The sequence below is a fragment of the Rattus norvegicus genome, chromosome 4 (assembly GCF_021556685.1).
Source record: "Rattus norvegicus strain SHRSP/BbbUtx chromosome 4, alternate assembly SHRSP_T2T, whole genome shotgun sequence".
In the NCBI taxonomy this organism is placed as follows: domain Eukaryota; kingdom Metazoa; phylum Chordata; class Mammalia; order Rodentia; family Muridae; genus Rattus; species Rattus norvegicus.
Window position 1 is genome coordinate 33,766,033 of NC_141537.1, and position 11,468 is coordinate 33,777,500.

Consider the following 11,468-nt stretch of genomic DNA (forward strand, 5'->3'; position numbering starts at 1 on the left):
CACACACACACACACACACACACACACGAAGAAGGAGGCAGACCTGTTGGAAAGAAGAATTGAATAGATTTGTGAAAGAATAAAAAAATCCTAGAATCAAATTAAAAGGAAAATGTCTCTGAACATCTGAGATAAAGCAAAGACAGTTCTATGAGTGACTGCATGACAAAATGAGGAATATCTCAAATAAATATATTGATGCATTAGATAGAGTGAAATAAGAAATTTCACTGCAAACTTAATGAAGTTAATTGGCCGTGATGAAAGCACTAAAGACACTAGGAATAAAAGGAACCATAGTCAACATCATAGGGAGTGGACGAACACTCAAAGCACCTCTGTGTACCAGGAAATGGAGAAAGGTATCCATTCTTTCCACTTTGACTTATGCTTGAAGTCTTAGGTCAAGAGGAGAAATAAAAAGGCTCAGAGATAAAAGGAGAAAGAACTCAAATTGTCCTTCATCATTTATTATTCTACAATACAAAGAAATATAGATTGTGGACAAACGACTTCATGTACTGGAGAATACAAGAGTGGCACAGTAGCAAACAAAAAAGTTCTTTGAAAAACAAACATGATTAACAAAGCATTAGCTCAGCTAACCAAAAGAAAGAGAGAAATGAACTAAAACAGTGAAATTGGAAAGAAGGTGGGGGGGAATTTACACCAAATACCAATGAAATCCATCAGGCCCTCAGAGAAATGTTGAAAATTAATGGTGAAAAAAGTTGGAAAATTGAGAGGTCATGAATAAATTCTTAGATACATATGACTTACTAAAATAAGATACAGAGAATATAAACTTAAATGGATCTACAGTGATCAGCAAGATTGAATCCATAATAAAGAGCCTTGTTACAAAGAAAAGCCCTGGGCCAGATGGATATTCTTCCAAATTCTGCAAAACATTAAAAAAAATAACTAGCACCTGATTTAATTACATTTCAATTGTCATAAAACAAAAGCAAACAAACAAAAACCCCACCATATCCAAGACAATTTATAATAGAAAACATTTTAAATGAGGTTTTCAGTAGCGTACCTCCTCCAAAAAGGCCACACCTCCTAATCCTTCTCAAGCAGTTCCACCAACTGGGCGCCACATATGAAAACATGTTAGCCTGTGGGGGAGGTTAGTTCAATCTGTCATAAAAATTGTTTTATAAAACACAATGAGAAAGAACACCACTAGCTCTTTCTATTAATGCAGCATTACCCAAATGGTACAACTGAATAGAGAAAAGAAAGAAGAACGAGATCTACAGACTACTGTCCATGTTGTGATGGTTCATGAAAAAGTCCCACATATTTGGATGCTTGGTCCTCAATTGATGGAACTGTTTTGCAAGGAATAGGAAGCACAGCTTTGTTGGAGGAGATGTGTCACTGAAGGTGAGCTTTGAGGTTTCAAAAGCCCACACCATTCCCAGTTAGCGCCCCATGATAGACAGAAATATCAGCTTCTGGCGGAAGTCTTGAGGCCATCTCCATGGAAGATTGAGCTTGTCTTAAGTGCAGCAACACTAGGTCACTAGGCAAAGAAGTATAATTGACTATGACAGGCAGACATTGGGATATTGGCAGTGGGTCTACATCTTCCCCCTGCCTTGCCAAGGACCTTTCAGACCTTGGCCTGGTAGCTGAAGACTGATACCCTGACCTGACAGCTTAAGCTAATATAGGCAACTAATGCTAGCCTGGGACCTCAGTTCCCAACAGCCACGGAACACCTTAGCAATAAGAGATGATTCCTCAGTAGTGGGTAAGTTCCTGTCATTTTTAATAAATGTGGGATCTACTTAATCCATATTTCCTGATTACTCCAGCAAAACTACCCTTCTTAGATCTTTGTGATGGGCTCTAATGGCAGTACCCACCAGCCTAGGACTACAAATCCTCTCCTCTGCTCCCTCTGGGACCACTTTATCAGTCTACAGAGAGGAACACATACCTTCCTCATTACACCTAGTTTTTCAACCTCAATCTTGTGCATTGTTGTTAGGGTTTAAGTGTTGGGAAGAAACATGGTACTCATGGCAACTCTTATAAAGGAAAACATTTAATTGGGGGCTAGCTTACAGGGTTAGGGGTTTAGTGCATTATCATCATGGAAAGAAGCATGGCAGTGTATAGGCAGACATGGTGCAGAAGGCGGAGCTGAGAGTTCTACATCTTGATCCACAGGCAGCAGCAGGAGACTTTGAGATACACTGGGTATAGGTTGAGCATAGAAGAGGTAAAAAATCCCATTTCCTAGAGTGGCACACTTCCTCACAAGGCTACATCTCCCAATGGTGCTACTCTATGGGTCAAGCATTCAAACACATGAATATATGAGGGCCATTCCTATTCAAACCACCACAGGTAGGGATATCATAGATAAATTACTATTCTGGTTCTTTTCATTCAACTCCTTCCAAATTTTTCTCTCTCCAGATTTTTCTCACTTCCATTCTCAGAAGCGATTCTTTATCTGTTAGCTGACAATACTGCTTTACCCTAACCTCTTCCAGACTTTCTCATTGACTCTAAATTATGGAATACCTCTTCTGCTTTGGTGGCTTCTTATTATTCTCCATTAAGATCCTACCCCCAAGACCTTACCTATGCTGCTCTCAATGGCCTATCTATTTAAATCATAGAAAGGGCCTTTGTGATGGATGCTTGGCCCAGAGAGTGGCACTGTTGGGAGGTGTGGCCTCCTTGGAGTAGGTGTGGTCTTGAGGGTATGGGCTTTAATACTCTTGTCCTAGCTGTCTGGTAAACAATATTCTGCTAGCAGCATTTAGATGAAGATGTAGAACTCCCAGCACCTCCTGTGCCATGCCTTCCTGGATGCTGCCATGCTCCCACCTTGATAATAATGGACTGAACCTCTGAACTTGTAAGCCAGCCCCAATTAAATGTTGTCCTTACTTATAAGGACTCTTAAGTTGCCTTGTTCATGGTGTCTGTTCACAGCAATAAAACCCTAACTAAGACAGAAGTTGGTACCAGGGGTATTGCTGTGATAGGCCTGACCATGGTTTTATTTGGAGGAATATGGATTTGGGGGCTTTGGAAAGGAGTAGAATGCTTTAAGTTGGGCTTAATGGGTTATCCTACTAGGAATATGGAAAACTTTGTTGCTCAGAGTGATTTGAACTTTGCTGACCTGGCCCAAGAAATTTCAGTGGGAAAGAATTTCAGTATGTAGCCTAGAGACTATTTTTGTGGTATTTTCGTGAAGAATGTGGTTACTTTTTGCCCTTGTCTGAAGAGTCTGGCTGAGCCTAAGGTAAAGAGACTCAGATTAATTGCATTGACAAAGGAAGTCTCAGAACGCCCCATCATAGACTTTGTTCTCTGATTAAGTCTCTTTAAGAGCACTTTAAACAAGCATAGCAAGTTTAGAAAGGAAAAGTATAACATACATGGTTCGAGTATTAAAGGGCTACCAGGACATGAAATAGAGCTGAATTCTATGCTCTACAAGATAACCGATTAAGGGATTTGGGGGCAAGAACCTACCCAGTTAAATTTAGATCTAGGCCTGATGGTACACACCTTTAATCCCAGGAGACATCATCAAACAGATCTCTGAGGTAAAGGATAGCCTGGGACAAAGCAGGCTGTAGGTGAAGAAAGCTTAAAGCCAGGCATGGTGGTATACATATTTAAACCCAGCATTGCAGGAGACAGAGACATGCAGATCTCTGAGATCAAGGTCAATCTACAGGGCAAGATCCAGGAAAGCCAAGCTTAGGCAGAGAGGGAGTCAGTAAACAAAGCTGGTCATAGAATAAGGAGGGGCATTTTCCAGCCCCAGCAAGCTGCAGAACATGGCAGCTTTGGCCATGTAGCTTTGGCTTTAGAGTGAAAAATAGAAGGAACTACTGGGACAATTGAGGCTGGTCAGGTGGAGCTAAGAAATTAGCTGTGATTAAGATGAGACCAACATCTCTGAGGTGAAATCTTCTGGAAAATGTTTTCAGAAAACACAAAGAAGCTGTGTTCCAGAGATAGCCAAAGTTGTACCTTGCGCTGCAGCTGTCCTTGGTAATGTACAAGTCATCCAGGGACTACTGGTTTTAAAGGCATAAAGAGGACATAAAGAACAGCTGAAGCTTGGTACTGCGAGAGGCCATGGAAGTCCATTGGTGAAGGTGCAGACTGAGTTAACAGTCCAGGACTGAAGGGGTCATGCAAAGGATTTGAGGCTTGACACCGTGAAGAGAGCCTATGGAGAGACTATTTATTGGTGAAGCCTAGTTCCAGTGGAAGACCCCAGCGTATTGCAGATGCCAGTATCATGGGATGATCACCAAGAACAACAGCAGCAGAGGAATGGATCAAACTGAGTTTAGAGTGCTACAGAGGGCAGAGCTAGAGAAGTGATGCCAGCCATTTGGAGGAGCCCAGAAGGTTATGTATGAATCCCAGATATTTAAACAAGAAGCTATAACACTGTAGTTGCCTTGGAGACTCCAAGGCTATAGGATATCTCATGAGGAATACTGCTAACAGGGAGTGGCAACAGCCCAAGAAAAGAAGTTTGTTGCTGTCAACAAAGATGAAAAAGGAGTTGGAGACCTGAAAACTGCTTCGACATCAGACATGGAGATGCAGAGTTTGGAATTTGCCCCACTGGTTTCTAATCTTGATCCAGGGATTACAACTAAGTGATTGGATGGATCTCAGAAGAGACTTTGAACTTTAGACTTTTGACATTGTTGATACTGCTATAGACTATGGGTACTTTGGAAGTTGGACTAAATGTACTTTCAAAATTATGCTATGGTTAGACATGGCCCCCATAGACTCATGTGTTTGAAATGGTTTAAGTATGCTTGGCCCAAGGAGTGATACTGTTGTGAGGTGTGGTCTTATTGGAGTAGGTGTGGCCTTGAGGGTGTGGGCTTTACTACCCTTGTCCTAGCTGCCTGGGAGACAGTATTCTTCTAGCAGCCTTCTGATAAACATGTAGAAACTCTCAGCTCTGCCTGCACCATGCCTGCCTGGACACTGCCATGCTCCCATGCTTGTTGATACTGAACTGAACCTCTGAACCTGTAAGCCAGCTCCAATTAAATGTTGTCCTTTTAAGAGTTGCCTTGGTCATGGTATATGTTCACAGCAGTAAAACCCTAACTAAGATAGTCTTAAATCTATCCAAACTCCACAACACCTTCTTAATAAGGTATTCTGAAGCCCATTCACTTACCCAATAACATCCTTATCATGTCTGTCCTAGAGCCTGGTGGTTCTACCTGTCTGATTCAGGACCTTGGGATTGTTATCAACGTAGTCCTTCCTACACATACTGTGATGGCTAACCCTTGTAACTCTATTTTTTCAGATTCCTTCTTCTCCATATCAGTTTACTGATCTAGACCTTAAGAACATGTTCTTTACCTTTCCTTCATACCCAGATTCACAAGGTCTCTCTGCATTTACCTGGGAGGACCGTGACACCAGGACAGTACCTCAGTTTACTCAGACTGTCCTTCCCCAGAGGTTCTGAGATAGTTCCTATCACTTCAGTCAGGCTCTGGCCACAGAACTCCTTTCTTGACTTTTCTCCCAGATGCTTAGTTTGATATGTAGATGATCTTCTACTGCGCAGTACCTTACTCTCGATATCACAACAATATACTGCTCAACTTCTAGAATTTCTAGGAAAGGAAGGGTGCAGAGTCTCTTCTTCTGAAGTTCCACTTTAAGTCAAGTATCTAAGCTTTCTCTTATCCCCTAACACAAACTTGGTGCCCTGAAATCCCTCAGACCTCCATACACCAAAGAAGAAATTCTCTCCTTCCTTGACCTTGCTGGGTACCTTAGAACTTGCATTTCCCAACTTTGCTCTTCTTGCTCTTCCCCTCTATGAGGCAGATAGGGACCCTCTAACTGAGACTCTATATTCTACTAACCCTGTCTTGCCTGCTTTCTCTCGCTTCTGAGATATACTCTTATGGGCCTCTGCTCTGACTCTTTCAAGAACTCAACCAAACCTTATCCTGTATTCTATAGAGAAATGGGGAATGACCCTTGGAGTTTGGGGACAAATGAGAAGACCTACCTTTGCCTTTGTCACCTATCTTTCCAAATAGCTTTGATAACCACAGTCAAGGAATGGCAATCTTGTGTAAGAGCAAGAGTTAACCTGTGAGCCCTACCTGCCCAAAAATCAGATAACTTCCTGGAATTATGGGAGGTATAGTTCTTGGAAAATAACAAACCCACATTGGAAATACAGTAGTCAAACAGTTTTGTTCTTAAAATGCCACTCTAGCACATGTATTATTGCCACTCACTGGGAAAACAGTTGAGGACCTGACCAGAGGCCATTTTTCTGGCCAGTACTTAATTAAAGCTTGCTTCAAATTTGGCTCAAAATTGTGAAACTAGTTTTTCTTTCAGAAATCTCATAACTAACACTTGTCTGTGGGCACCAGCATCAGCCCTCCAAAAAGGGCCTCTAAGCTCAATCCTAAAGCCACTAGAAGCCTCTTATCTTGACAAGAAGGTGACAGTTATTACTTTTGAGATCACCAGGCCTATAGTAACAATATAGTTTCAAAAAAATGCTTTCACTGACAAGACAAGTGAAGAGGCCAGCAAACGTCCTACTTGCCTTCCTCTTGGCTCCTCTAAACTTAAATTATATCTACTCTGGCTCTCAATAATAGACTCTCCAGGATATGGAAGCCAGTCACTATGGGTCCTGCATGTTGGATCTTATAGGACAGATACTGTTTCCCTAACACTCAAGTGATGACCTTCCTGACAGCTAGTCACAAGTTGTTTCATATTGGGTCTCAACCTTTCTTCTGCTTCCTCTAACTTCTTTTCTTCACAATAGCCTATCTGTCCTAGTTTAGGCTACCACTCCACCTGTACCAAAACACCACAATAGGGGACCTCATGACTCCCTCATTCTCTAACCCTTCAACCTTCTGGCAGATAGATTTTACACACATGCCTCTAAGCAAAAACCATAAATCTCTTCTTACTATGGTACCCACTTTCTTGGGATGGCTAGAAGTTTTCTCTCCTATGGCTGAGCCTGAAGCAGAAATAATCTGTCCCCACCTCATGGATGATATTTTGCAGTTTTAGACTTCCTAGATACGTACAATCAGATAATGGTCCACCATTCATTTCTAATGCCACCCAATTTGTTGCAAGGTCTGTAGGAGCAAAATAGCATCTCCACATTTCCTACCATCCCATGTCCTTAGGAAAGGTAGAAAGGATTAATGTGTTCACTAAAACTGTCAAAAGTTGTGGGATGTAAAACCAGGCCAGAAAGTTTGGTAAGGTAGAACATGTCGAGACCCAGAGACTCGGTGAGCACACACCTGAGACATAGCGACTCCCAGCTTCCTGACTTGGAACACATGCCACGATTCTTACATAGAAGAAACATGTCCAATGGTCATGTAGGCTCAAGACAAGGTTTTCTATGCTAATGAGGTACCTAGAGGTCTGGAGGGCTTAGCTAATAGGCTTCCCTTCCCAGACATTCCTCCCTGCAAAAGGTTCTTAATCTCAGGTCCACCCTGAGAAGTGGGGTATAGTTTTACACATCCATTTTCCACCTTGACAACAAACTGTTTAGAACTGTAGACTCTCTCTTTTCACCAAGACCTGCTGTGGGGAACCATGAAGAAGGCCTTTGCCTACAGAACCACAGCTTAGTCTCCCATAGAAGACCTCTCTGTGATCCTAGCCACAACCACCACCAAGCCTGCCTCTGTCAAGCCAAAGACAATGATCCCCAATGGGAAAAACCAAAGCTCCTTTCTTCCCCCTGATCTGGACTAGATGTTGTCCCCATCCCGTAGGCCTGCCACTCAATCTTCTACTCTTCTTTGACGCCCAGCAGTGCATGGATGTCCAAGAGTCTGAGAACCCCAAGACTCTGGCCTTGTCGCAGGACTGGGGACCCCTGAACCAGCTCTGGCTTTCCCACCCAAGACTCTGCTTTTCCCACTCCCAGAATGATGCCTCTGGTCTTCCTTACATCCCAGACCCAGGCCCTGCAGCAGTGTGGGATACGCAGAGCCAAACTCTGTGGCAGAGCAGACGCTGGCCTACAACCCTATAAAAGGTGTCTTCCAAAGTTCACCCTCCTTAGTCTTAAGTCCCACCTCTAACCCTTTTGGGATATTCCCCAAGCCTCCTTCCTCAGCCCATTTGAGTTACTGCACAGCCATCCTTTGCTTTTGGCAAGTTTATGTTCTTTGGAACCAGCCCCATCCATGACTACATATATTCTCTCACTTAAGACACCATCTCTGGGAACATGCTGGTCATATTTTCCCCTTTAGTATATCATCCAAACCATTTGACCATTGAATAAAATAAACCATCAGGTTTATTATTTGAAATCCACTCATCCACAGTCCCTCAGCCTATACTTGACAATTACAGAGTTGGTCATCACAGCAATGGCAGCTAAGCTTCAAGGAGCCATGATATGGATCCATCTGCCATAGCTCAAAAGGGTTCTAGATCCCTTGTTTGATGGTAAATACTCCTGTCAGTCAAAGGGAGGCTGAAACTCAAACTTTCTCATCTACCACCTATATCTGAGGATGGGCTCTGTCTTTCCTCTGACCTTGGTCCTCCTTTCCTCCTTCTTAACTACCAGAACCATACAGTAGTTCTGGAAGTTTCAAATGCATGCTCAAGATAAATATCCACTAAGCTTCTGGATTGTATCTTCTGTTTATAATCCATCCTATCTCAGTAAACGTACATGGAAATGGCAGATACCATCCAGGAATTAACCTTGGCCCTGAAACTATTCCAAAGCCTACTTATCTTCTCTGTGCCAGGGGTCATACAAAACTGGAAAGCCCTGGACTTGCTAACAGCAAAAGGGCAGCACATGCCTCTTCCTCAATTTTGCAACTATCTGAACCAGTCTGTCCAAGTAGAAGAGAGAATTAGAAATGTAAACTACCTTACAAACTACAGTCTTCCAAGGTAGGTTTCTCACTGTGGTCCTTTCTGGTGGCCTTGGCTTTTACACCCTCTTAACACACTGATCTCTCTCTATTCTTCTCATAATAATGACTGTTCCTTGTCTCTTCAGTTTCAGTCAGGAGAAACTTACTGAGATAACCCAATGTCAAATAAAGCAGATGTTTCTGAGTGGATTTTCTCAGACCTCCTACTCTGGATAAACATTCTAGGCTACCCTCTTCTTCAAACACCCAATCAGCATGAAGTAGCTAGAGGCCTCCTGTTGCTCTTTAATATTATCAACAAAAGTCTGGAATGTTAAGTCCAAAGTACCCCAACTCCCAACCCCCATGGCTGTGCTGGTAACAAGGTCCTAAACAGAAGGACTCCAACCAAGTAAACAGAAGGATTTTTAATGGGTCGGGTCGTAGAAGTCTTAAATTCAGCATTCTTCAGAAATCTCAAAAGGTAGTTTTTCCATTTACCCAGAAACCAATACCTTCCTTAATCTCCCCCAAAGATTAACTAATTAATTAAAGATTAACCAATTAATTAAAGATGCAAGAGTATCTATTTGCAAGTCAATCTGAACAGTATTAGCTCAAAGACCCTACCCTACTCTCCTATAAGATCTGTTTGCTTTTCTGACAGTTTGCTTCTCTCCTTGCCCTGACAGGTGGCTTTGGTAGTCCCATAAACCTTTCTTTCTACCCACAGTCTAGTTCAATGGTTTCATTGGGTCCTTGCTTACAAAGAGTGTCTGCCTTCAGATCCCAGCACTCACATAAATAGCTGGGTGCAGCAGCGTGCACACCCTGTGTTCCTATTCCTAGGAATGTTACCTACTATCACTGTGGGTCTCCCCACTCACAGACATACCCAGAGATGTGCTTCCCTAAGATAGCAAATCATGTCAAGCTAACAGTCAAACCTAACCATGCTTATTCAAGACAGAAAATTAAAAGAAAACTATATTAACATACATAGAAATAAAAAAGGGACCCAATAGTCAAAGCAATCCTAAGCAGAAAGACCCATTTCAGGGATATGACAAGACCTGACTATCACCTCCTCAATATAATATTTTTAATTATTTAGGAATATCATGCAATACACCCCAGTCATACTCACTTCTTATTCCTCCCAGGCTCACCCTCCTATCCTTTGACATTGCTCCCCACTCCCCCCCCCAAAAAGAACAACAACAACAAAAATCCCACCAAACCTAATTTGTGTTGTCTATATATTCAGCATGGTCAAACTCTCAGTAGTTATGCACTTAAAGAAAATTGAATCCTCCCCACTCTCCTTCATCAGAAACTGACAACTGGGAAGAGCTACACTTTAGAATGTTTATCACAATTTTTAAGAACTTCGATAGCTTCCTGTCTGGAATTTTTTTGGGGGGGTGTCACAGGAGACTTTAACATCTCTCATTCTTAGTTATGAGTATGCAATTATCAATATAATTGAAAAGAAGCTTTCCTTTCCATAGTAGTTGGCATCAGCACAGAACATAGACGTCCACTGGTCTTCAGGGGCAACATGGATTGTGGACATCAACGTGGCCTCTGATGGCAGCTCAGATCACCGATATCAACTGAGTCTCCAGCAGCACATTGATCATGGACATCAATATGGTTAATGAGGACCACTGTCTTAGTTAGGGTTTTACTGCTGTGAACAGACACCATGACCAAGGCAAGTCTTATAAAAGACAACATTTAATTGGGGCTGGCTTACAGGTTCAGAGGTTCAGTCCATTATCATCAAGGCGGGAACATGGTAGCATCCAGGCAGCTAGAACAAGAGTTTGAAGGCCCATGCCCAGAGTGACGTACCTTACTCCAACAAGATTGCACCTCCAAATAGTGCCACTCCCTGTGCCAATCATATACAAACCATCACAACTACAGATATCAACCTGGTCTCTGGCAGTGGCACAGAGATCATGGACATTGGCGTGGCCTACAGGAGCAGCATAGACCACAGATATCAACATGGCCTATAGAAGAAGCACAGATCATAGACATCAACGTGGCCTCTGGTATCAGCATATAACATGACAGTACCTGACTTTAAATTATACTGGAAACCCAGTAATGTAAACAGCATAGTTAAAAAATGAATAAAAGTAACATATGAACAAATGGAATAAAAGACAGAAAAAAATCTCAGGTAGGTATCAGCACCCAAATTTTGTCCAAAGACTCAGATGGGTGAAAAGATAGCCTCTTGAACTGATGATGCTGGGAAACCCACATAACTAACACAAGTAGCAGAATGAAACTAGACCTTTATCTCTTACCTTGTACCAAAATCAATTCAAAATGGATTAACAGCTTTAATGAGAGACCTGATTGTCTGAAACTACTTGAAGAAAAACACTTCAGGATATAGAAAGAGCTGAAGACTTTATGCAAAGATTTTTCAGAAGCTCGGGAAACAATTCTAAGAATTGACAAATTGGGTTGTATGAAATGTAAAAGTTTTAGCAGAGTTAAGACAGACTA

At 42.1% G+C, this 11,468-nt stretch overlaps 1 long non-coding RNA gene across 1 annotated transcript in view; it reads left to right on the plus strand.

Annotated features, from left to right (window-relative positions):
- The first annotated feature begins 2,712 nt into the window (after positions 1–2,712).
- Positions 2,713–11,468, plus strand: part of LOC147994737 (uncharacterized) — a 37,892-nt gene continuing 29,136 nt past the window's right edge. The window contains exon 1 of the long non-coding RNA XR_015686365.1: positions 2,713–2,887. This is a non-coding gene — a long non-coding RNA (uncharacterized LOC147994737). The remainder of the gene's footprint in view (positions 2,888–11,468) is intronic.